The sequence below is a fragment of the Bubalus bubalis genome, chromosome 3 (assembly GCF_019923935.1).
Source record: "Bubalus bubalis isolate 160015118507 breed Murrah chromosome 3, NDDB_SH_1, whole genome shotgun sequence".
Lineage (NCBI taxonomy): Eukaryota > Metazoa > Chordata > Mammalia > Artiodactyla > Bovidae > Bubalus > Bubalus bubalis.
The window spans coordinates 136,057,065-136,084,074 of record NC_059159.1 but is presented as its reverse complement, the minus strand read 5'-3'; the positions used below and the strand labels follow the sequence as shown (position 1 = coordinate 136,084,074).

General features: G+C 48.8%; 1 protein-coding gene across 7 annotated transcripts in view; it reads right to left on the bottom strand.

The window, feature by feature from the left end:
* Positions 1 to 25,135, bottom strand: part of PTK2B (protein tyrosine kinase 2 beta) — a 139,423-nt gene extending 114,288 nt beyond the window's left edge. For 2 of the 7 annotated variants that reach the window (XM_045165103.1, XM_045165108.1), the window contains exon 1: positions 24,898 to 25,127. The gene's annotated coding sequence lies outside the window, so the exon portion shown is untranslated. Of the gene's footprint in view, positions 1 to 24,897 lie in introns of all 7 variants that reach the window. The other 5 variants (XM_045165107.1, XM_045165106.1, XM_045165109.1 and 2 more) reach the window with 5 other exon arrangements.
* Between the last annotated feature and the right edge of the window lie 1,875 nt (positions 25,136 to 27,010).

Sequence of the window (27,010 nt, the reverse complement as noted above, 5' to 3'; positions counted from 1 at the left end):
ACTGATGGGAGTTTCCGGGAACATGAGATCCAGGCTGAGGAATTCAAAGGGACTGTCAATGGGTTTTACTTTTTTAGTTTAATGAGGATGTTTCAAAACAGAAGTCCCACTTGGGCAGGGGAAAGATGGGAGTCCACAAGTGATGAAGAGGCTGGAACCAGCTAATAGGTCTCGTTTCTCATGGAGTGTTAATGTCTATGGCTGGCTTTGGCATTTTTAAGATGGCAACAAAATCACTCATGCAGAAGTGGAGAGCCAGAAAGGCAAGGCATCTGAAAACTATGTCATGCAAGGAAGAGGTGAAACAGTTCTTTATGTGAAGCCTTCAACAAGAATCATGGGGTGGGTGGTCCCTATCTTTCAGGGTAGCCATATTGAAAAGGTCATGATTACAGCTGTTGCAGAGGGCAGACCTAGCACTGGTGGGGTGTGTTTCAGAGCTACTTCAGCTCAGTGAAAGGAAGAACCTTCTAGCAATAAGAGTTTTCCAACAACAATGAATTCTATGGATGAGGCATTTCCCACAAGTGCTCAAGGAAAAGAAGAGTTTTCTTCACAAGTTTAGATTAGATAACTTCATCAGGCCACCTGCTCCTTCCCCCAAATAATGCTCTCATCAGCAGGGTAGTCTCTGGTCCTTAGGGATGCTCTGCTCTTCTGTGCTCAGAAGAAATTCTCCATCACTTTTCTCATTACTCACAGCAACATGGGCAAGTAGTTCTATAAGAATAGACTAGAAATAAGGATCCACAGAACATCCTTATTGAGCTCTTTCTTCCCTATCTGCAAGTGGGAAGTGGAAACTCCATGAGGGCCAACTGCCCATGACACCAAATGTGGTCTTGAGTGACCAGACTTTCAGTCAAAACTGAAATTTCAGAATTTCATTGAATGGATTTCTAAAAGATTTGTGGAGACCTTACTGCATTCCAGACACTTGAAGCCACTAGATAGGGCTGAGAGTGGATTGGAAAACAGGTTAGATTGTTTTACAGAGTTCGCTGGAAGTCGGAAGGAGGGGAATGCCCACTGTCACCCAAGGCTGTGAGCTAGGAGACCAGTGAAAACAGGGCGGTTCACTCTGATGATGGGCAAGAGGAACTCAGGAAGGCCCCCTCAGGAGTGGTGTGGGGGAAAGATGAGAAGAATTTTAAGGGGTGAATAAAAAGAGTGAGATGCGGGGTTGAGGAGCATTTGGGTAGATGAAACAGCGCATCTGGCAGAAAAAAGTGAAGTGATGTGAAAGTTCCTCAATTGTGTCTGACTCTTTGCAACCCCATGGACTATACAGTCCATGGAATACTCCAGGCCAGAATACTGGAGTGGGTAGCCTATCCCTTCTTCAGCGGATCTTCCCAACCTAAGAATTGAACCAGGGTCTCCTTCATTGCAGGCGGATTCTTTACCAACTGAGCTATCAGAGAATCCCCTTCTGGGAAAACGTGTGAGAGCAAATAGCACTTTGGGGGACTAGGAGTTTGGATCCCTGTGATGGAGTAAGTGGGATAGGCTTAGTCCCTCCCTGAGCCTCTCCTGCTTCTCAAAATTCCATACCACAGCCTGGAGTCCTCGCTGAGACCTCCAGGGTCGTGAGCTCCTGGCAGCTGTTTCTACATTTTCATCCAACTCACCTGCCCTGGGATGCATCAACCCTGTCTTAGGTTTGGTTTCATTTTCCAAGTCTGACTCATCCATATCTAACAGAACCTCTCTCTCTCTTGTTGACTTGTTTGATCAGGAAGTCTATGTGGGGGTTAACAAGTCTCATCGCCAGAATGTCCAGTCTGCAGTCTGCCACCCTTCACAAGCAGTAAACACTCCAACTAGGCTCAGTTTATCTTCACAAGGAGTGGGCACCTGTTTCATAATCTCTGTTCTCCGACTGCTCTGTCCCCAGCCATGGGCAGCTGTCCCACGTGGCCTTGTTCACCATTTCGACTCCCCAGACATCAACTTTGGGGTCCTGTTGGCAGGATGTGGCAGCATCTTGTGTTTGCTTAAACACATGTAGAGAATAAAGAGGGACTTCCCTGGTGGTCCAGTGGTTAAGAATCAGCCTAGCAATGCCGTGGATGAGGGTTTGATTCCTGGTCTGGGAACTAAGATTCCACATGCCGTGGAGGAACGAAGCTCATGTGCCACAACTACTGAGCCCATAGGCCACAACTAGAGAGTCTGTGTGCTGTGAGGAAAGATCCTGCATGATGCAACAAAGATCCTGTTGGCTGTAACTAAGACCCGATGCTGCTAAAGCAATCAATCAATCAAGAAAAAGAATAATGAGATCTCTACTCTCTCAGGAGATGGTAACAGAATTCCTTCAGGAATAAAGCTGTAGTTATTTAGAAATATGTCTGCTATGGTCTGAATATTTGTGTTCCTTCCAAATCCATATGTTGAAATCCTAACTCATAAGGTGATGTACTAGGAGGTGGGAGATGATGAATTCACAAAGGTGAGGCCTTCGTGACAAGAGACCCCAGAGAGATCTCTTGCCCCTTCCACCATGTGAGGACACAGTGAGAAGACTTCTGTCTAACCAGAAAGCAGGGTGCCCATGAGACACAGAATCTGCTGGTGCCTTAATCTTGGATTTCCAGGCAACAGAACTGAGAAATACATTTCTTCTACTGATAAGCCACTCAGTCTATGGTATCTTGTTTTAGCTATCAAGTGGACTAAGGTAATACTCTACTGCATCACTGGACTTAGAAGGTGAAGCTCAGGGAATCCTGGCAAATATGCTTTGCTCGCTGTATTGGGAAAGAATGGAGACAATGAATGGAAGGGCGGGTGGGGGGAGACCAGAGAATGAATGGAACATTGTAGGATCTGTGTGTAGGGAACTGGGGAAGGGGGCTGAGCTCTGGGCCTTGGGGTGACTGACAGAACAAGACCTGATGGCACAGAGGTGATCAGAGGCACAAGGAGGTGAATCTAAAACTGGCAGAGGTCATGGGCAGGCATGGGCTGTAGAACTGGGGTTTCTGTCAGCAGTGACCAGACAGGTGAGGAGCAAGGGCCCCCAGAGTCACTTCAGTTGCACCTACTTCTGTCTCCCAATCGTAGGTGCCATTAATAAGAGCAACTGCTCCATGAAACTTGTTACATGCCCTGCACCCAGGCTGAGTGCTTTACATACATAAACATATCATGTCTCTTTAATCTCTGCAGTATCCCTTTAAGGAAAGCATGAACTTGATGACTGTTTGGCTGGGAGGAAAGTTGAGGATTAGCGACCACATGGCTGGGGAGTAAGGAGCCACACCTTGGGCACAGGATGCAGACCACTGCTCCTTCCTGTCACCAATGCTGCTCGCTGATGGACTGTCACTGTTTGTGTGCGAGCTGGGTGAACCTCTGCCTCCTTGGGAAACTCAACTGCCCCATGTTTAAGGGAGCAATAATGTCAGACCCAAGCTTGTGCTGGGAGCGGGTAGGGGCTGGGGAGGGGAGGATTTGGAGTGGTGGGGGTGGGGGGTGGTGGCACACAAATAAGACAGCTGATATGCTTGCCATTTTCCTGAGAAGTGAAAGATGGGGTCAAGAACAGAGTCCGGGAGCCCTTTCTCCAACCTGAGGCCATTTTTAACTTAGTCACAGCTCTCAGAGGAACAAAACAGAGAGGAAAAGCCAGAAAGCAGGGGACAAGGTTAATGAATAATGTACAGCTTGTAGAAGGATTACCAAGGGCACCCCCTGCAAACTGTGGTCTCCTCCTGGCTGACTTTGTCATTTGTTGTTGTTTAGTCGCTCAGTTGTGTCTGACTGTTGCAGTTGTATGAACTATAGCCAGCCAGGCTATAGGATTCTCCAGGGAGAACTGTCCATGGGATTCTCCAGGCAAGAATACTGGAGTGGGTTGCATTTCCTTCTCTCCAGAGGATCTTTCCGACTTAGAGATCCAACCTGAGTCTCCTGCTTTGGCAGGTGGGTTCTTTACCATTGAGTCACATGTCATTCAGTTCAGTTCAGTCGCTCAGTCGTGTCCGACCCTTTGCGACCCCATGAGTCGCAGCATGCCAGGCCTCCCTGTCCATCACCAACTCCCGGAGTTCACTCAGACTCACGTCCATCAAGTTGGTGATGCCATCCAGCCATCTCATCCTCTGTCGTCCCCTTCTCCTCCTGCCCCCAATCCCTCCCAGCATCAGGGTCTTTTCCAATGAGTCAACTCTTCACATGAGGTGACCAAAGTACTGGAGTTTCAGCTTTAGCATCATTCCTTCCAAAGAACACCCAGGGCTGATCTCCTTTAGAATGGACTGGTTGGATCTCCTTGCAGTCCAGGGGACTAAGAGTCTTCTCCAACACCACAGTTCAAAAGCATCAATTCTTCGGCGCTCAGCTTTCTTTCACAGTCCAACTCTCACATCCATACATGACCACTGGAAAAACCATAGCCTTGACTAGATGGACCTTTGTTGGCAAAGTAATGTCTCTGCTTTTTAATATGCTATCTAGGTTGGTCATAACTTTTCTTCCACGGAGTAAGCGTCTTTTAATTTCATAGCTGCAGTCACCATCTGCAGTGATTTTGGAGCCCCAAAAAATAAAGTCTGACACTATTCTCACTGTTTCCCCATCTATTTCCCATGAAGTGATGAAAATCAATAACCTCAGATATGCAGATGACACCACCCTTATGGTGGTGTCATGTGAAGAGGATGTGAAGAGAATGTGAAGAGGAACTAAAAAGCCTCTTGATGAAAGTGAAAGAGGAGAGTGAAAAAGTTGGCTTAAAGCTCAACATTCACATGTCATTAGACAGTCGTAAATAAACGGCAAAGGGCAGTGGTCCCAGAGATGAATGCAGGTCACCCAGGGCTTCTGTGATTCACAAGGGGTCCTCAGGGCAGGGAGACCAAACTCCCAGCGAACCTCAGCAGCCCCACTGGAAAGGAGTGAGTTCTCTTAGCAAGAACTTCAAGACAGTGTTGGGGGAAGGCAACTATGTTGGAAAGTTTTTTGAGTGTTGAGAGGGCAGCATGGGGGTTGGTTATATGTCAACTGAGAGATCTGGAACGAGTACAGGAAGGAGCAAACAAAACAAAACAAAACAAAAAAACAGAGAGAAGAATCAATCATAAAAAGAAATTCCTGAGGCTGCCTTGAATGCCAAAGACAGCACATTTTTTTTTTTTTTTTTTTTTGGCCTGAGAAAAACATTCTTAATACAGCTCTGGGGGTGGTAGTTCCCTGAGTGATACAGATTAGTAATCACATTAGTTTCAAGGCTGATGAGCCCATCCACAATGCTGGGACCTGGCCATATCAGCTCATGGATGGAGTTTAGCAAATGCCTTCTCTTCTCCATCACCTCAGTCTTTCAAGAACAGGGACCCAGGTAAGGCCAAAGTAAACAGGTCTCAGTTTGTTTTGGTTTCTTTTAGACGCTCAGTGTGATTCAGCAAACACAGATTGAATTAGTCCTCTACAGACCCATTGAGGGGCACATGGGCACCATGCCTGTGATCTCCCAGGTTTCCAGTCTAATTGGGAAAGACAGTGTTATGGACAGAGTGTTTCCTGTTATGGACAGAGAGGCCTTCCCACTGCGTCCCACTCCCTCTACCCCACCCCATCCATATGTGAAAGCCCTAATGGCTCATGCAACTGTATTTAGAGATAAGGCTTTTAGGGAAGTAATTAAGGATAAATAAGATCTTAAGAGGCTTTCCAGGTGGCGCTAGTGGTAAAGAACCTGCCTGCTAATGCAGGAGATGTAAGAGACATGAAGTTAATCCCTGGGTCAGGAAGATCCCTTGAATAAGGGCATGGCAACGCACTCCGGTATTCTTGCCTAGAGAATCCCATGGACAGAGGAGCCTGGTGGGCTACAATCCATAGGGTCACAAAGAGTGGGACGTGACTGAAGCAACCTAGCACACATGCAGGAGGTTTTAAGGGTGGGCCCTGATTGGATGGAATTAATGTCTATATAAGAAGAGCAAGAGAGACCAGAGTATGCTCTCCTCCCTCCTTCTCTCTTTCTCCCTCTTCCTCTCCCTCCCTCTTTCTCCCTCTTCCTCTCCCTCCCTCTTTCTTATACACACACATCCACCAAAGATAAATCAAGAAAGGACACACAAGAAGGTGGCCATCTCCAAGGCAGGAAGAGAGTCCTCACCAGAAACCAACCGTGCGGACAGCCTGACCTCAGCCTCCCAGCCTCTAGACCCATGAGAAAATAAAGGACTGCTGTTTAAACCACTCAGCTGAGTTTGTTATGGCCACCCGCACTGACTCGGACAGACGGCACACACACAGTAAATGACAAAACAAAGCAGGAAGAATGTGCTAGCAGAGTCAGGAAGAGAGTGTTGGGGATAGAGAGGATGGTGAGCTGAAGCCAGCCTGAGGCTGTGGGCAGGAAAGGCGTCATGTCAAAGTCTGTGGAGATGCAGTAGGTATTTCAACCTCGGTGGGCATCAGAACCATTTGGGGAGCGTTAAGGACAAAACAGAGCAAAACCAAAAGAGGGAACAGATGTCTGTGCGGGTCTGACTGCAGATAGACACAGGGGTTCCAGGGGAGCTCTAAGACACACCCCAAGTAACAGAGTGGTCACAACACACAGAGTGGTCCCCAGGCTAGCAGCATCACCATCACTTCTAAACCTGTCAGAAACGCAGAGGGAGTTGGAGCCCAGTTGCCTGTGCTTTTGAACGCTCTCCAGCTGATTCTGAGGTGGCACTGACAGTTGATCAGCACCGCTGTCTACTCCGCTGGAGGACCTAGGTTGCTTCCGCCCTGAAAGTTCTCCGAGGTACACGTGGCCTGGGGTCAGGAAGTCCTCTGCCCGCCTGTCTCTTTCAGCAGCTGATGAGATTTTTCACATCCTGCTTTATCTGAACTCCTCTGATGTCCCCCATTTTCACCAGTATTGGAGAGCATCTCTAAATAAAGCACTTTTTCCTCTGCTCTTTTCCCTAAAATCTCCTCTGTCTGTACAAGTGTTTACTGAGCACGAGTTTGTAGCCTGACATTTGCTGAAATAGTATCGGGAGACACAGGGGCAGGAGGCGAGGTCCCCGCCTTCCCCCATTCCATTGAACAAGGCGTGTACGTGTGAAAAAATAATTTTATCTCAAGATAACATGTGCCTGGCATAAGTGGAGGGTACAGCCAAGAGTTCTGGGAGGAGGGGGGCTCGGGGGAGGCGGAGTGTGAGCTTCCATCCTGTGACAAATCCCTCTGCCCACCACTCCCCACCCAGAGTCTTCCGGTCCTGAATAGCCTACGTGTGCAAGCATGCTCAGTCTCTTCAAGTCGTGTTTTACTCTTTGCGACCCTATTGATGGTAGCCCACCAGGCTCCTCTATCCATAGGATTCAGTCTCAAGGCAAGAATACTAGAGTGGGCTTGCCATTTCCTCCTCCAGGGGACCTTCCCGACCCAGGGATCAAACCTGTGTCTCTGACGTCTCTTGCATTGGCAGGCAGGCTTTTTGCCACTAGCACCACCTGGGAAGCCCTGAATATCCTATACATCCCATAATACCTGTGGGACACCCTATTCCAACTGGAGGGGCCAACAAGGGTGCTGGGCATCCCCCTTGCTTTGCAGCAGGCATCCTCTCCTAGATTCCCTATTCCTGCAGCTTGAGTCTCACCCACTGCACCTGCCCATTGAAGGCAGGCTAGTTCTTCTTCCCTTGGCCAAGCCCCTCTCTGTCCACTCAGACCCCTCCTCACTGCATGAGGATGGATGTCCAGGGGGAGGAAACGAGAAGTAGGCTCTTTCTCAGAGCTAGCCCTCTGGGCCAGCCCTCGCCACCACTGTCTCTGGCCAGCCAGAGGTGTGGGGAGCTGCGACACCCAAGCTGACGACGGGAACTCTGGGCCATCGGCACGGCACCGCTGCCGACCATAGCCATGCCCCAGAAATGCCTGTCTACAGGTCTCTGAGCCAATCCTTGTCTGCACTTGGCGCAAGAGCCACTCTGGTCTGGGGCCAGAGTCCTCTTTCCCAAAACAAAAATCTGACTCGCTTCCCTGCTCGAAAACTCCTACGACTACACATCCTATAGACACACTCTCTTATCTGTCTTGTTGCTTCTTGTTGCTAGAGAACAAAGTCCAGTGCCAAGTGACCATAATACAGTGCCTCTCTGCATCCCTCCAGCTTTATTCCCACTGCTGTCCGGCCAGCTCCAGCCTCCCTGAGCTATTCACAGCTTCCCAGACCATCCACACTCTTTGATGCTTTGTCTTTAAATTTGCTGTGCTCTCTGCCTGATGGGGCACCTCCCTGCCCTTTCTCTGCCTGGTACACTCCTATCAATTCTTCAAAACCCTTCCCAGCATCATCACCTCAACAGTGTAGCATTGTTAGCCTCCCCCGATAACGTGGGTGGCCTTGGCCTTGTGTATCTACAGCATTTGGCCATCATCTCGCAGCCCATCTGGTTTTACTGCGGCTCTTGCATGGTTCTTTCATCTTGAGGATGCTCTCTTGTGCACCCTTGTAACCCTGGCACCTTGCTTATCACTTGGCCCAAGGCTGGTACTAAGTGATGAGGAGCTGGGCTTCAGATTCACCACGTAACACTCCCACTGATCCCACATTCTTAAAGAAGGAAACAGCACGTCAAGGAGGAAGAATACAGACTCTCCTTCCTTGCAGAAGTTTAACATCAAGATAAACAATCACATGGCAGGTGGGAGAGGGGAAGAGAGCTTAGACTCAGTCCCGTCTTGGCAAAGAAGTAAGGATTAGCTGTCTCTGGAGGATGCTGGGACCCTGCCTAGGAATGGACTAAGTGGTGGAGGGACTTCCCTGGGAGTTCAGTGGTTAAGACTTCACCTTCCAATGCAGGGGTTGAAGGTTTGATCCCTGGTTAGGGAACTAAGATCCCACGGGGCAAAAACAACAACGACAAAAAAAAAAAACATAAACCAGAGGCAATATTGTAACACATTCAATAAGGACTTTAAAAATAAAAAATATACCTTTAAAAGAAAATAAGCCTGGGAAGGGACCCAGGCTTTGCCTGATTTACCAGATGTGCCTCCCATTTCCCTTAGGACCACCATCTGTAAAGGAAGGGGGGACCAGGCCCATCAACACTTCCCTTCATCACCCCTTGCTCTCCGATCCCAACTCTAACCACACGCACTCCAGTAGAACTGCAGTCCTGCTGGGTCCAGGATCCCTGAGCTGTTCACAGCCCCCCAAACTGGCCACACTGTGGCTGTCCCTCTGTGGCTGCTGTGAAGGTCTTTCTAAAGCGCAGTCTCATCCATCACTGATTTCCCCTCCGGGGTCTGGGCCTCTAAAAGCCACCCCTCAAGCTTCCATCCCTGTCTGTCACTTCTTCACACGTCTGGCCACAACTTCCACTCTGGTCTTCCTGCCCGTCAATCTTCCTCTTTCCCTTCCTCACTCTTATAGCAAAGCTGGGCATCCCAGGTGGCACAGTAGCAAAGAATCTGCCTTCAGTGCAGGAGATGTGGGTTCAATCCCTGGGTCAGGACGATCACCTGGATAAGGAAATGGCAACCTACACCAGTATTCTTGCCTGGAGAATCCCATGGACAGAGGAGCCTGGTGGGCTACAGCCCCTGAAGTCAAAAGAGTCAGACACAACTGAGCAGCAGCAGCAATACTCCAAACCCAGGAGGGCTATATGCTCCAGCTCACATGTGTCCTAAGAGAAGACCGCAAGGGACGTATGGAAGGGCCAATCTCTCTCTGAGGAGTCTGCTGGTGAGTCACCAGGGGATGTGGTTTGTGAGGTGGTCAGACCATCCCACCCCTGAGAAGCGAGGGAGAGAAGCCTCCAGGGCTAGACACCCCAAGTCCTCACGCTAGTGGGAAGAGCAGTGGTGGACTTGGAGCCTGATCAGGGCAAACCCAAGAAAACCCTTGTACCACGTCACATCCCTAAAGGTCCTGCTCCACCGATGCGTAGCCCTCAACCATGCAGTCCTGTTACATGGTCTTTGGTTTCTCAACCACTTTCAGAAACCAGGCAGACTGTGCTTCTCGCATTTTAAAGAAGGTGAGAAAGACTGTCAGACAACAGAAAATCTAGTGTCTTGTTTCCAACTTGGAACTACAAGTTTTCAAAAAAAATTAATAATTTATATATGATTCTATAGAGTAGAGATGAAAGGCCAGTGCTGGTTTTCTCCATGAGAATAAAGAAGTAAAAAGAGCCAGATTGGTATGGCTGCTTGATCGACTTTCTCACCAGCTTGCATTCCTTCCTTTGTTCATTCATTCATTCCTAAAGTTATTTGTCCATCCATCCATCCATTCAGTCATCATCTGTTTTTAAATATAATGTGTGCTCTTTCTCTCCCCAAATTATCTGTCAGAAAACAGGAAGTTTGTATTCTAGTCCTTATATAATCTTTCATTTTATGGGCTGCCTTCACAATCACCCTATTTTGAACAAGCTGGGAAAACATAGTAGTTTGACGCCACTACAATACATGTTAGTTTGGGCTGTTTACAAAGGTTGCCTGATAGAACTGTTTTAGAGAAGAATTGCAGGACTATAATATAGATTTCACTTACAGTAATGTTTTTAAAGTTTATCTCCATATTATAGTACTATAATATAGATTCAGAAACTTTGTTTGAGGGTATAGCCTCGTAATTACAAGTGCTGAATTTTGTTAAAGACCATTTTTTCAAAAAGCAATGCACTAAGTAGTTATGCTCTAGACATCTAAAAGAAATATCTTCTATAGGGTTTGATTAAACATTTTTCCAAAGTGCTGTATGAATGGTCAATAAATACATGAAAAGATGCTCAACATCCTCAATCATTAGGGAAATGCAAGTGAAAACCACGACAGGGTACTGCCATGGCTACTGAGTGAAGTCACTCAGTTGTGTCCGACTCTTTGCGACCCCATGGACTGTAGCCCACCAGGCTCCTCCATCTGTGGAATTTTCTAGGCAAGAGTACTGGAGTGGGTTGCCATTTCCTTCTCCAGGGGATCTTCCTGACCCAGGGATTGAACCCGGGTCTCCGCATCTCAGGCAGACACTTTACCATCTGAGCCACCAGGGAATCAAAATTACGAACAATAACAAGAGTTCCAAGAATGGAAACCATCACACATTGCTGATGGGAGTATAAAATGGTGCAGCAGCTGTTGAAAGCAATTTGGCCATTACTCAAAATGGTAAACATAGTTATCACATGGCCCAGCAATTCTACCTCTGGGTTTATAACGAAGAGAAATGAAAATATAAGTCTATGCAAAAACTTGTACATGAATGTTCCTGGCAACATTACTCATAATGCTCAAAAAGTAGAAACAACTCAAAAAGAGAAAAGAAAGAAAAAAGAAACAGTTCAAATGTGCATCAACTGATGAACGGTTAACTGAAGTGTGGAATATACAAATAGTGGACTATTAACTGGAAATATAAAGGAATGAAGGACCAATACACCCTACAGCATGGATAAACTTTAAAAACATTACTGTAAGTGAAAGAAGCCAGTCACAAAAAGACCTACGATTTATATGAAATGTCCAGAATAAACAAATCCACAAAAACAGAAAGTAGATTAGTGGTTGCCAGGGACTGGGAGGAGGGGAGAATGACGAGTGACCACTGAGAGGATGAGGTTTCTTAGAGAGTGATACAAATGTCATGCAATTAGACAGCCATGATGGTTACTCAACTCTGTAGATCCAAAATTCACCAGACTGTACATTTTAAAAGGATGAATTTTATAATATATGAATTCTATCTCCAAAAGGCTGTTCCTAAAAAACATACAAACATCTTCTGTGTTTGTAAGAAATAGCCAACTCTCTTTAGACTGTTGGGACGGTGATATAGGCCCCAACACAGACAGTTGATTCAAAAAGTGAAGAGGACACTGGTGTTAAGATGAGAGTCAAATGTTGATTGTTTCGTAAACAGGGAGAGTTGGGGAAAAGCTATACTTTAAATGTAATATATTATTTTATATAAATAGCAAGTACTTTAAAATGTGTGCCTCTAAAATTATACATTAAATATTTTGAAACGTTTGTGTGGCTCCTCTGTCCATGGGATTCTCTAGATAAGAATATTGGACTGTGTTGCCATTTCTTCCTCCAGGGGATCTTTCTGACCCAGGGATCAAACCCACATCTCCTGCATTGGCAGTCGGATTCTCTACCATTGAGACACTTGGGAAGTCCATTTTGAAATGTCTACATATTTACATTAGCTGTGCTGTACACAACCCTCCTTATCAGGAGACACATGTGCCCAGGCATGAAACATGTATGTATTAAATGTCAACTGTGTATCAAACACCATCTGTCCATTTCATTCTCAGTATAAACGCTGAGACCTGTGTTCTGACCTCCATAGAGCTTACAGCCTAGTTCACCTGAATTAAAACAGAACTTAAGTTGGAGATCATTCCTTTAAAAATCGATAAAATTAATTACAAAACCCTGTGGGTCGTTCTTAATATTTGGTGGAGGGGTGCCATAGGTTCCTTGGAGCTTAGATGAAAGCTTTGGACTTTATTCTCATAAACATGTGCATTTCCTCAGAGGTGGAAATTATGCATCTTCTCCAAGGGTGTTCATGTATGCAATCCCCCCTCAGCTCCTGCAGTACACACACCATGCCCCAGATTGCATTCCTTACTTTGAGTTCATTCTTCACTGAATGCACCTGAATCTAGACCTGCTGTCCACTGTCTGTGTGTTTGGACACATAAACAATGAGGACCTCAGGAACTGGAGGCCTGGAGAGGATCCCAGATGATCTGGGCCCCTCGAGATGCATGGAGGAACCTGCCCTCCCTGCTTGAACTTTGGGAAGATCTACTGTGACCTGGTTTCAGAGAAGGCAATGGCATGGATGGAGGTGCCTGGTAGGCTTCAGTCCACGGGGTCGCTGAGTCGGACATGACTGAGTGACTTCACTTTCACTTTTCACTTTCATGCATTGGAGAAGGAAATGGCAACCCACTCCAGTGTTCTTGCCTGGAGAATCCCAGGGACCCTGGTAGGCTGCCATCTATGGGGTCGCACAGAGTCGGACATGACTGACGTGACTTAGCAGCAGCAGCAACAATTTTATAATACATGAATTATATTATAAAATGTGACCTGGTTTACACACTGGGCTTTCCCCTAAGATCCATGTTGAAGAAGATATCTTCTGGTTAACAACTCCCAAGCCCCCTTATTCTAAGTACAAATAAAAACACTGAGGCTTGAAGCGGTCCACCCAAGTGACTCACCCAAGGTCAAGTGACAGGGAGGTGACTGAGCAGCCACTTCTTGGGTCTGCTTCCCAGGCAGCGCTCTCTCCGTCCCCATGCCTCTCCCCAGGAGTGAACTCAGGCTGGCCGCTAAGCGTTTAGCAAACAGGTACAGGAAAAGTTTTTCTAGACTAGGAGTCAGGTAGAGAAAGAGGGAGGAGGTCCAGAGGCCACTCTGGGGACCATGGAGAGCCACCCTCTGGACAGCTCTGTTGCAGCCACCACGACAAGCCCCAGGCCTGTGCACAGGTGGGTGGAAGTCCAAGTGGCTAAAAACTGTGGCTCTCATCACTCAGGACCTCCTTATCACTCAGGCTCTCAGTGGAGGAGAGACTCTTTTTCCAGCAACCAAAGCTCGAATCTTAAGTGAGATTCTCATTACCACCATGTATGTACTCCTGAAGCAATCACTTTGCCAACCTGTGCCTTGCAAATCTCTCCTGTATCCCTAAAGTGACTTCACCCTCGACCAGAGCTTCTGGTCTTTTTTCCTACTCCCTGACTTTCTACTGTCACTCAGCCTGGCTAGGATGATTTCGAATAAGCAGGAAGATGAGAGGGAAAAGAAATCAAGGATCCAATGGATTAGAGACAGGAGCAGCTCAATAAAGGGATTATCAAGCTCTAAATCACCCATTCCCTCTCTCTGGGCTCTGGAAAACCTGCACATTCCCTGAGAGGCCAGGATAGCATCCTGACCTTAGGGGGTTGGGAGGAAGAGGTAGGGGATGGTGGGTGGGCATGGAGAATGCAGTCCTCTCTCTGTTGCAACCGGCTGTTGTGAAGCCCAGGACAGAGAAGGACAAAGACTGCATCTGGCCCCAGGGAGCCAAGCCAGATGAGTGTGTAAAGGAGGAAGATGGAATCTCCAACCCTTGGAATTTAAGGGAGTTTGGAAGGACAGATGAGTGGGTGGGGCTTGGCCTGAGCCCTGAGGGAGGAGTCTGATTGAAGAAGGGTGAAGGGGCTGGCAGTCCTGGCAGGTCATCCAAGAGGATTTGGGCAGAGGTTTGATTTGGGCAGAGGTTTGATGGGGAAGCAGACCAGGCTACTTGGGGTGAAGGGCTTATTTTGGAAAGTATGGGGAAGTTAGGAGAGAAGGTAAACAGAGGTGAGATTACAGAGGGCATTAAACAGTAAATGTAAGGGATGCAGATCTGCCTAGAGGCACAGAATCTTCTGAGGAATCTAGAAGCAAGGAGAGGCAGTGAGGTAACATCCGGTGATATCAGGTAACATGGCTCAGACTAGAGTAGGGGCCTGGGAAGTGGGAGGAAGGAATGAGAGGCATGAAGAAAGAATTTGCAGGATTAGTGATGGGTAAGATGTGAGCAGAGGAGAAAGGGGAGATAACCCAAAGTTTCTGACTAGGAGAACTACAACTGCGTGCCCAGGAGAACTGCAACTTTGTGCAGAGGAGGCGAGCCAGAAGACAAGGCTTTGGGGTAAGAAAACAGCAAGTTTTGTTTTTCAACCTGCAGCATTGAAGATAAGTTACTCAAGTGGACATCTCTTACAGTTTCTTGGAAGTGGAGAGCTGAAGCAAGGGAGAAGGATCAGGCAGGAGGAGGGAACCAGGAGTTGTCTGAAGTGATGAGGGTGGATTGGAGGCGGTAGATAGAGCTGCATGCCTCTCCAGAAGGCCGCCATTACCAAGCTTGCCATAGGATCTCAAGACAGGATGACAGAGCATCTCCACCAAAGATGAGGTCCTCGGGAAATGGCTTACATGTGAACCAAGAACATGGAGAAAGGAGAAGATTAAGGGCAATGACGAATTACTTATATAACCTAAACAGTTTGATGCTCCCATAAATGCTACATCTTTTAAATCCACGTCAGGACCAATTTCAATTCAGAGAACACAGAAGCCTCCAACTAACCAGCAGACACTCTCCAGGACCTGCAAATCATCCCAGATCACAGAATTTATCCAGACTCTTGAGGCAGGAGCTATAATAATAGACTCCTTCATGCCCCTCTTTCCAGGTCAAGCTCTCTTCTTTCTGATCTACTTTATACACTGCTGCATAAACCTGATTATTAACCCTTTACCCATGTTCAGAACAAAGTTCAGTGGCTCCCAATGGCCTGCAGAATCATGTCCAATCCCTCAGCCATCATGTTCCAACCTTATCTTATTCTCCACCCTTATCTTAATCGCCCTTTGATACTCTTGGCTCCAGCCAAAATGAGTCATTCAAATCATGCCTTCCAGCCTCCCTCTTATTCATGCTCTTTGACCACAACCACCATTCCATGTTTCCAGGGTTATACTCTGGACATCTCTTGAGAGCTTTTTCTTTTTTTTTTTTTTTTGTGTCTTGATTGGTTTTTATTTTTTATTTTATTTTATTTTTAAACTTTACATAACTGTATTAGTTTTGCCAAATATCAAAATGAATCCACCACAGGTATACATGTGTTCCCCATCCTGAACCCTCCTCCCTCCTCCCTCCCCATTCCATCCCTCTGGGTCATCCCAGTGCACCAGCCCCAAGCATCCAGTATCGTGCATCGAACCTGGACTGGCAACTCATTTCATACATGATATTTTACATGTTTCAATGCCATTCTCCCAAATCTTCCCACCCTCTCCCTCTCTCACAGAGTCCATAAGACTGTTCTATACATCAGTGTCTCTTTTGCTGTTGAGAGCTTTTTCAAATGCCACCTCATCCAGGAAGCATTCCCAGACTCCCAAGACAGAAGAATTCTCTCTGTTCTCTGACCTCATTGTACTTTATTGGTGCCTCCTTTATGGAACCAAAAGTCCCTATCCGGTCTCACAGTTATTTATCTTTATGTGTTATGGTCAGGAATATCCCCCAGAGAAGGGAATGGCTTGCCCACTCCAGTATCCTTGCCTGGAGAATCCCATCGACAGAGGAGCCTACAGTCCAAAGGGTCGCAAAGAGTCAGACACAACTGAGAGACTAACACTTTCACTTTCATTATGTCCCTAAGAAGACTGTAAACTCTTTGAGGAAAGATACAATCCTTCAAACTCGGGGAAATAATATACTCTGTGAGTGACAAGGGGGCTGAAGGAGGGGAGAAATGTTGAACAAACGCCAAGAATGAGTCACAAGTGCGAAAACTCAGGCTTTGAGAGGTTACATAACTGGCGATGTCATCTAGGGAAAAAAGTGACAGATCAAAACTCAACCCACGGGGATTCCCTCATGGTCCAGTGGATCAGAATCTGCCTGCCAATGCAGGAGATATGGATGGGTTCGATCCCTGGTCTGGGAAGTTTGCACATGCCATGGGGAAGCTAAGCCCATGCTCCACAACTACTGAGCCTGCGTTCTAGAGCCTGGGAGTCACAGCCACTGAAGCCAGGGCACCTGAGAGCCTGTGCTCTGCAACAAGAGAAGCCATGTAATTAGAAGCCTGTGAACCTCAACGAGGTAAAAACCCACACAGCAACGAAGACCCAGCATAGCCAAAAAATAAATAAATAATAAGAAAAAAAAGACTCAACCCATGTCTTTCTGACCCAAACTCTTCATCTTTCCAGGAATCATGCCTGGGGTGTCTTATGGGGCAACTTCACACAAGTTAGGTGTTTCGCTCAACAACCCTATCAAACTTGTGGTACTATTTCTTCATTTTGAATGAGAAAAGCGAAGTTACTTTGCCCGAAGTCACACAGCCAGTGACTGGAAGAATCTAAACCAGAGCCGGGTCTCCTGACCCCTGATCGTTTTCCCACTCACCCAGGCTGACAATCTGCCAGTGCTGAGCTGGGGACTTGAGAAGTTCAGCTGGGGACAGCCACTCACAACTGGCTCAACGGGCATGGCCGTGTTTCAGTGCCTGGTGTCTATGTCATAGCAAACACAGGTAAGCCGATGCTGTTAAGAGCATCTTCGAAGGCGCTGGAGTATCAGATCTCTGGTTACCTGCCGGAGCAGGAGCTAAGGGTGGGAAGAGCATACACCTGAGCCAAAGAGAGAGGAGCTGGGTTCTCACCCTCAAAGCTCCTGAAGAACAAAGAGACTACTTAAGGCTAGAGAGGAAGTTGGGGTGGGGGGGTTGTTGAGGAGGGACAATTGACATTAATTTAGAAACCCGGAAAACACATGATGCTCCAAGTGGCACGGACCAGAGGAGGGACTGTTCTCTCACTGGTGGGAAATGGTACCCATGCCCTCAGAAGAGCAAAACCTGAACTCGGAGTAGAATTCCCCAATGGGCCTGTTAGGGGAAGCACACTGACTGAAACCGCCCACCCTGACCACCATAGTAGCCATTTGTGTGTGTTATTTTACGGCAGGAGATCCTGTCTTAAACTAATAGGCCATCCCCAACCAGAAAAGTTGGGGAAAAGTCAAAAGGAGATGCTACATGTCCAACTACCTCCCAGAATCCTTTTTGCTGACGTCCATCTTGGCTGAGCAATGTGTGAGCCACCGGGAAGGACCCTGAGCCAGAACGATTGGCCAAAGACAACCTAGAAACAAATCCCATCACCATAAAACCTGAGACTGTGAGTCACGTGGCAGAGCAGTTCTCCTTGGTCCTTTTACCCTAATGCTGTCTGCCCAGGCACCCCTTCCCAATTAAGTCTCTTGCTTTGTCAGCATGTGTGTTTCCTCAGACAATTCATTTCCAAGTGTCAGACAAGAGCCCACTCTCGGGCCCTGCACGGGTCACCCTGCATGTGTCCCAGGGGGGTTGCAATAGCTGGGGAGTCAGTGAGCCAGCTGGAAGACTGTCAGAGAAAAGAGGGGCATGAAACAGAGTGCCCTCAAAGTTGTTGGGAGAATTGGTCTATTGAAAGGGAGATAGTCCACGAGACAAGAACTGAACCCAGGAGTAAGCTCTCAACACCAGGCCAGTGGATTCCTTGAACTCTTGTCTAGGCAGTGATGGTGCCAGGGGCTGTGAGGGAGAATTTCAGGACACAAAAGGGAAGAACCCAGAAGAGGAGGAAAATGTTAGTGGAGGTCACCAGGATAGAAAAGGGGAAGGTTCCATTCCAAGGCACTGGAGGTGGCTGATCTCGGTTCTAATCATACTGACTGGCTGCCTTTAGTGCTGGGTAAGGTCAGAGCTAGCTGGGGTCTGCAGCCCACCCAGAGGGTCACTTGGAGACAAAATCTTGCACTGCTATCAACCCACTCCTCGGGTCTAGGTAAAAAGTACATCGGAGCACACAGTCTCCAGCCTGCTCTCTTAATCAAACCATCATCATGAGTAATAATTATACCCTGGGAAACAGCAGAGTGACTAAAAAAGCTGCACCCCTCCCCCAACACCACCCCCTCACACGGCTCAGAGCTTTGTGCTGGGTGCCTAGCGCCCCGGAAGCTGAAGCCACCATTTTCTCCTGTGAGCCCTCTGTGCACCTTCGGTGACTGTACAGGCTCTAGTGTCTGATGCATGGGAATAGAAAGGCTCTCAGTTGGCTACAGAGCTGATCCTGCCAGGCTGCTGACAGAGTGAACTGGGGGCAGGAGTAAGGGGTACGGGTTGGGGGCAAGATGCAAATTCTGTCTCATATGTGATTGCATGCTGGTGAGACAGTCCATGTGAGAAGCGGATTTCAGCCCCTCAGAAGAAGGACTTTATCACCAGGAAAAAAAAAAATATTCCTTCCCCATCAGCTCAGATTAACTCTAAGTGTGAATACAGAATGATAAGGAGAGCTGACACTTATGGGATGCCTACCATGTGCCTGATAAAGGACTGAATGTCTTATGTACGGTCAAGGCGATGAAGCTGGTGCCTAAGTCCATCTGGGAGATGAAAACACTGGACTAGTCCATCCAAGTTGGAGGGCCTCCCAGGTGGTGCTAGTGGTAAAGAACCTGCCTGCCAATGCAGGAGACATAAGAGACATAAGTTTGATCCCTGGGTCGGGAAGATCCTCTGGAGGAGGGCATAGCAACCCTCTCCAGTATTCTTGCCTGGGAAATCCCTTGGACAGAGGAGCCTGGTAGGCTACAGTCCATGGGGTCACAAAGAGTCAGACACCACTGAAGTGACTTAGCACAGCACAGCAGTCCATCCAAGTTAGTAAACGTCCACTCCCCCAGCGCCCTGACTGCCTACCTGGTCCATCCCCCAGGTTACCCATGACCACTGACATATTGGGCTGGGTTCTGTTAGATTCCTGCCCAGGCCTTAGCAGCTCTTAATATTTTGACTATTACTCCTGGTATCCCCTCACAGAAAGCCCTGTCATCATCTCCATCTCAGAGACGAGGAAGAGAGGGAGACAGGGCTTGGCCAAGCCAATGTCATACCATGAGTCCCAGAGCTGAAGCTGAAACCTGGGCTGGCTGACCAAGTCCAAGCACTGGCCCACAAAACCACCAACCACATTAGTGTTTCGGAGACCATTACCCATCTCCCTGCTCCTCCCCTTTTACTCTAGAACTGGCCCAGAGTCTAAGAGAAACTCTCGATCAGGAGCCAGCAAGAACTTGTGTTAATTACCATCCCTTCTGCCCGCACACCTTGGCGATTGCCCATCTCTACTCCAGCCTCCTTGGATTATCCATATCCATTCCATTTACCTGGGAGGCTGGGACCACATGGTCCCCGAGCCTAGGATTCCTGGGCAGGGAGAAAACTAGGGGTCGGGAGACCTACCATGCAGGGTTCGCCCAAGATACACTCCTTCCCCTCCCCTACCTCCGTTGTTCTTAATAGTATCTGAACACATGGAACTCCTCCATCACCCCAGAGGGCTTATGGGCTGAGAGACATACTTTTCCAGGGTCCTCTGAGCCAGGGGAAATGGGTGGGAACTGTCGTAGGAGGCTGTAGACTGACACATGTGGGGGTTTGTGTCTGTGAGGCACGAGTGATGCTAGGACAGGCCACATGGTGCCCAGTACCCGAAGATCTTCCATAAGCTGGACACTGCTGAGTCCAGGCTAGAGGTATGGGATGAATGATGTCCACGGAAAGATCTGCTCGGTCCAAGCACTTCACTCACATCAACAATCACTAGGTGTGGATTGGCTGTTTTCCTTGAGAAGGTAATAGTGGCCTCCCCAACCCACTACGCACACGGATGTGAGGGTTGGACCATAAAGAAGGCTAAGTGCCGAAGAACTGATGCTTTTGAACTGTGGTGCTGGAGAAGACTCTTGAGAGTTCCCTTGGACTGGAAGGAGATCAAACCAGTCAATCCTAAAGGAAATCAACCCTGAATATTCATAAGAAGCAGTGATGCTGAAGCTGAAGCTCCAATACTTGGGCCGCCTGATGCAAAGAGCTGACTCATTGGTAAAGATCCTGATGGTGGGAAAGATTGAGGGCAGGAGAAGAAGGGGGTGACAGAGGATGAGATGACTGGATGGCATCATCGACTCAGTGAACATGAGTTTGAGCAAGCTCAGGGAGATGGTGAAGGACAGGGAAGAGTGCCGTGCTGCAGTCCATGGGGTTGCAAAGAGTTGGACACGACTTAGCTACTGAACAACAACAACCCGCTACAAGGGGTCTATAGCAAATTTAGGGACTTCTGGGGCTTCCCTCATAACTCAGTAAAGAATCTGTCTGCAATGCAGGAGACATGGGTTCAATTCATGGGTCAGGAAGATCCCCTGGAGAAGGAAATGGTAACCCACTCTATTCTCTGCCTGGAGAATCCTATGGACAGAGGAGCCTGGCAGGCTGCAGTCCATGGGGTCGAAAGAGTCAGACATGACTTAACAATTAAACCACCACCACCAAGGAAGTTCAGTGATACAGATGCCTTTTCTGTGGAATTGACCATGGTCTAGATCATGCAGACATGCGGGACAAATGCATATTTATCTGAGAGTGGGCTCCTTGGAACGTGTCACCAGTGGAACACCTGTAACCATCTCATGGCACAGAGTTCCTCTGAATACTGTTTGGTAAATGCTGCTCTAAGAGCTGGGGACAAAATGCTTATCACTGGGCAGGAGGATGGAGAGATTCAGCCACTGGAAAGAGGGGCCATTTTTAACCCAGCGGTTCTCATAGGGAAACACACTTTCCATTTCCTCTTTCTCTTAACAGATTCTTAGCTCCTTCCAGGTTCCCTTTCAGGGTGTCAGTTAATTTGCCCTTACAAACACCCCCATAAAAATCAAAACAAGGCATCCTTACTTCTACCCCTGAGCTCTATTTTCCTAATAAGTTACTCAGTATAAAAATGGGTACGTTGGGCTTCCCTAGTGGTCTAGTGGTTGACTGCCAATGCAGGGGACACAGGTTCAATCCCCAGTCTGGGAAGATCCCACAGGCAGCAGAGCAACTAAGCCCATTCACCACAACTACTGAAGCCCATGCACCTAGAGTCTAAGCCTGAACACAGCAACAAAGAGTAGCCCCAGCTGGAGGCAGCTAGAGAAAGTCCAAGCACAGCAATGAAGACCCAGTACAGTCAAATAAATAAATATTTTAAAATATAAAAATGGGAATATTGACAGCCAAATTTTATGGCACATTTGTCTCTGTCAGCCACTGTGCTAGCTGTTTACCTGGATGCTCCCTGTTACTTCACTCACATTTCCTTTCAGTTGATTCTTTGAATCATTCCCCTCCCCTCGCGCCCCTCACCCCACCACCAGTGTCCTCCAATAGAAGAGCTGGTTATCTCTTCCCTTGAAGCAGGGCATCTAGGCAGCAGGTCAAAGACAAAGTTGAAAAATGAGCCAGGCTCTCCCTCTCAGGAGCTAACCCACTCTATCCCTCGGAGCGAGATCCCCACCACATATTTCCCCTGGGACCTCTGTGTGCTCAATCACTCAGTAGTGTTCGGATCCACATGACCCCATGGACTGTTGCCCGCTGGGCTCTGTCCATGGGATTTCCCAGGCAAGAATACTGGAGTGGGTTGCCATTTCCTATTCCAGGGCAACTTCCTGATCCAGGGATCGAACCCGCATCTCCTGCACTGGCAGACGGATTCTTTACCACTGTGCCACCTGGGAAGACTTTGGTATCTCTGCTGCTGCTGCTGCTGCTGCTACTTCGCTTTAGCCGTGTCTGACCCTGTGAGATCCCATAGACGGCAGCCCATCAGGCTCCCCCGTCCCTGGGATTCTCCAGGCAAGTGTACTGGAGTGGGTTGCCATTGCCTTCTCCATGCTACCTCTGAGCACTCAATAAATAAAAACAGAAATAAATGAGCCCCAAGTCCTTTGAGGATGCTACTTTGGTCACCCCTGGAAAAGTGTTACAAAGATTAATATCTACCACTTTTTCTTCAGCATTCCCTGGGTAATTTACATACATACCAGGGATCCAGCCTATAACCTGGACAAACAGGTACTCTCATCCTCATTTCTGAGAAGAGGTTCTGGGGCTGTTAGGAGCTAAGTGGTTTATGGGGGTCTCACAGCAGGCAGGTGGCCAAGCTGGCATTTGACCAGGTCCACTCAGCTCCAAAGACTAAGGAATTGTTTTTGTTTGGTTTTGTTTTTAAGAGACAACATGGTCAATTAGTGGACAAGCCCCAAAGTGGAATCTAGGAGGACTGACTACAAGATGATATGTCCTGAGACTGTTCCCTTGGTGCCTGCACACTACCCACCCCTCACTTCCAAGCACAGTAGCATCCTCAGCTTTCTCTCAGACCAGTGGTCCCTAGCCTCCGGGATCTAATGCCTGGGGATCCAAGGTGGAACTGATGTAAAAGTCATAGAAATAAAATGCACAACAAATGCGCTTGAGTCATCCTGAAACCATACCTCCCCCCTTCCCAGTCTGTGGAAAGATTGTCTTCCATGAAATGATTACCTGGTACCCAAAAGATTGGGGACCACTGTACTGGAAGACAGATGCCAGATAAAATACCAGACGTCCTGTTACACCTGAATTTCAGATCAACAGTGAATAATGTTTTAGTACAAGTATGTCCCAAAGAGTGCATGGGACATACTCTTACTTGACAAATACACTGTTGCTTATCTGAGATTCAAATCCAAGTGTTCTGTATTTTCATTTGCTAAATCTGGAAGCCCCGCCCTTGAGTCAAGTCAGAGGCTGCCGGCTCTAGGGCCTGAGTGACAGGAGTTGCCATGGCAGCCCGAGCAGACCCTCCTGGAGCTTCTCTCTCCACCTCTGCAGCGTCACTTCGCCCCTGCACTCTCCACGCACTGAACACCCCGAGCTACTTTCAGTTTCCTGGGTGCATCATGCTGTTTCTGGCCTCCAAGTCTCAGCACTTGCTGTGCCCTGTGCTGTTTATCCCCCTCTTTCCCTCCCGGACTAATTCTACTGATCTTTCAGGTCTCCACTTAGAGCCACTTTCACCAGGAAGCCTTCCTGGATACCCTGACCAGTTAGTTCCTCCCACAGTCCCCAGAACTGGGCGGTCAGCACCTGCTGCTTTCCTCCCCACAGCACTGCTGGTGGGTGGGTGGGTTGGGGGGTGCGGATGGTGCACACCGTGGTCCCCGACGCCCAGTGCTAACACCTGGCCTGGGGTAGGAAGTCAGCCAATGTGTACAGAATGAAGGAATGAGAGCCCAGTGTCCTGCCAGAGCTTGTCTCTTGGTGTGTCTACTTCCCTCCCTCCGTCCATCTTCACTCACTTTTTCATCTCTGCCTCCTCTCACCCGCCCCCAGAGGAGTTGTGAAATCTGGGGTTAGGTCCACAACTGCATTCCTTGCCCTCGAGGGAGGGGCCTCCTCCTGCCCCTTCCCTCGTCTTTGGCACCAACTGCCCCTGAGGGCTCATGTCCAGCTACAGGTCGGGGGAAGCTCTTCTCTGCTCTGGCTTCTGAGTGCCCCTGGTGAGTGTCCCCTGCGTTCCAAATTCTGTTCCTTCCTCTCCTGACCCTTGGAGGAGTCTAACTGGATTGAGCACCAAGTTTGGGGTGCAGGGAGTAGAGAGTGTCAGATGGCTGAGGGTTAGGGCAGTTGGTGGGGTTCTTGCTGGGCTCAGAACAGCACCCATATGCTGCCTGTTTGCCCACGCACCGCCTGCCAGGAGGAGAAAGCGGTAGGGAGCTTAACTCTTTAGAGGTATTCCCAAGTAGTTCAACAGAGACTCAGGGCGGCAGCGGGTGTTAACTTTAGTCCCCCAGGGCACACAGGTACTCTTTCTCTCTCTCTCTCTCTTTCTCACACACACACACACACACACACACACACACACACACACACGAGTCCTGCCTCTATGCCCTTGCAGAGCCCTGCTCGCTTCCAGTCGGGGGTGCAACATACAGAAGATGCCTCGTGGGGTGATCAGGTGGGGGAACAAGAATCCAATGCGGGGAGCCGCGGGGTGTTCATGGGCCCGTGACCGGGGTGGGCGCGCTGTCTTCAGGGGCAGGGGCGGGGGGTGGGGGTGCAGCGCGGGGCGCGGGCAAAGGCTCTCAGGCAGGAGTGGAAGGTCGATTCTGAAAGCTCTCTGATCTGACCTTTGCAGGCAGGCGGCCCTTCTGAGTCCTCTCATCATAACCCCGGCCTTCCCTGTCTGAACCCGATAAGAGAACTAAGAGGGGAAAGAAAACACCCTTGAGTTTCAAATTAACTCCCCAAATAGACTCCTTCTCCCCCAATAGACTCCTTCTCCCCCTGGCCGAGGGCTAGCCGGCCCAGAGGCTCCCACTTTCTGGGTCCGCGGTCCGGGAGTCGCCCCCCACCCCTCCTTCGTCCAGCCTCCAACTTCTGGCCGGGCGCTCGGCGCCGATCGATCGCGGGAGGGGACTCACTCGGGACGAAGCGCCGGCTCCAGTGGCGGCGGCTGCGGCTTCTCCTCTGCTTGGCCAGGTGCGGCGGGGGCTAGGCAGGTAAGGGGCGCTTCCGAAGGGGCTCGCGGCGGCTCGGGAGGCCTCCGCTGAGTAAGAGCGCTGACAGGTTTGTGTTTTCCCCTTCTCCTCCTCCGGCTTAACCACACCCCTGCCGCTCTCCTCCCCACTTCCTTAAAGGGTGGGGTGTGTTGTCTGCGGTGCGGAGCGTGTGTGGCTCCAGCCTCTTACCATAAACTCTGAAATAGACGCCGCTGCCAATTCCCGGAGCTGCACGTGCCCACCTGGGAGGGGGCCGTCTCTGCCACTCCCAACCCCACGTGGGGTCTCCTGATAGTCTTTGTCACCACCGCTTCCACCTCGTGAGCAGTTGAGTACCCCCAACTCCACCCCTCCTCGCTCTCCCTTCCTCTCCACTGGGAAGCTTTCCTCTTAGCTCCCAGGTCTGTTGCAAAGCTAGAGACTGTTAGCAGCCTGCCACTCCCAGCATCGGTGTCCCTCCGGGTCTCTTCAAGTCCTAAAGTGCTGCTTTGGTGGGGTGGAGTGGGGGCACCAGAGATCAGGTGACTGTCACCAGGGGCTTTGGCAGAACTGGTCCAGGGGTCTGAATGCCATGGACCGGTTCCTGCACTGCAACAGCCAGGACCAGAGGCACAATAGTCATAGATGCTGGGCAGCCTTTCCTCGTCCCCTCTCCACATCAGTCCACTTGGTATGTTGACCAAGAGTCTGATTTGCCTCTTCACTTAGGCCAGGAGGGCAGCAAGAGTCGAGGCAGTGACTCAAGGGCACTTAGTAACCCCTTTCTCTGTCACTAGAAAGATTCTAGACTTTTTCTTGAGTAGGAGCAGGTGAACAGGACTTAGCATAAAGTCAAAAAGCTGGTGTGTCACTGAGCATTCCTCACCTTCTCGAAGTTCCTCTCCAGAGCCCCACCCCAAACTTCTTCATTCTGTATCCTGAGAAGAACTGGAATCTCCCACACTGTTAAAGGATGCTCTTCACAAAGGCGTCTCTGAGCACGGCGCCCCCTGGTGTTGTGCAGCTGCCTATGACAGCCCAGTGTACACTACAACCAGCCCCAGTCTTCCTCCCCCCCCCCCCCAGCACTTCCAAACTCAGAGAACAAGCCACCCCAGGAGAAAAGCCAGCATTTGGTTAGTATGTCTAAATGCCAATCACTGTGCCAAGGAACACTCAGTTTACATTTTATCTATGTTAACATTTCCTTTCATTCTTCCCATTTTCTGAAAAGAAAACAGATTTAGATTAAAACGTCCAAGGCTGCAAAATCAGAAAGTCAAAGTTTCCTGTAAGTATGATCAGTGGACTGTCTGTAGCTCTTAAAATGCAGATACTTGGATGTGACTCTGGGGCTACTGAAAATCAGAATCTCTGAGCCTGGGACCCACCCACTCATGCAGGGTAACTTACAACCCATCTGTTGGAACTCACAGCCTTGTTAATTGCATACACTGATCAGCCGTGTTCTCAGCACCAAGTATTGCCGGGGTCCACAAAGCAGTGAGAAGACACACAAGTAGGTATCCAGGGATACCTTGGCTAGGGCTTGGGCAACAAAGCGAGTCAGATAGGGTAAACTGGAGTTAGTAGGGGACTTATGGGGGACGATGAGGCGCTAACTGACCACTCTATGAGGAACTTGTCAGAGGGCATCAGAAAGCGGGTGACCTGATTGTCTTCCTGGCATGGGAATGAGGTGATGAAGGTCCAGTGGTGTGAAGGCACAGGAACCTGTGTAAACTGTGGAGAGTTTGGTGCCAGGTCTTGACAGTGGGTACTCAAGAGCAAAGCTACTCCAGACTGGTTTAATAAAAGGTGAATTTGTGTATGCTGCCTCTGTGTGGCCAAATCCATGAACTACATGAAGACGTTTTCAGATACTTAGATTGTTGAAGTCTTTAGCAAATTTTTTTGAAGCTCCAAAATCTAGCTCCTGGAATTGTAGCATCACAGGTTTTATTTGTGAAAGAGGCCTTGAGGAATTCCCTGCAATGTATAACTCCATCTTCAGATCTTCTTATACTCTGTCCAATGTGTGTGTGCTCAATCGTGT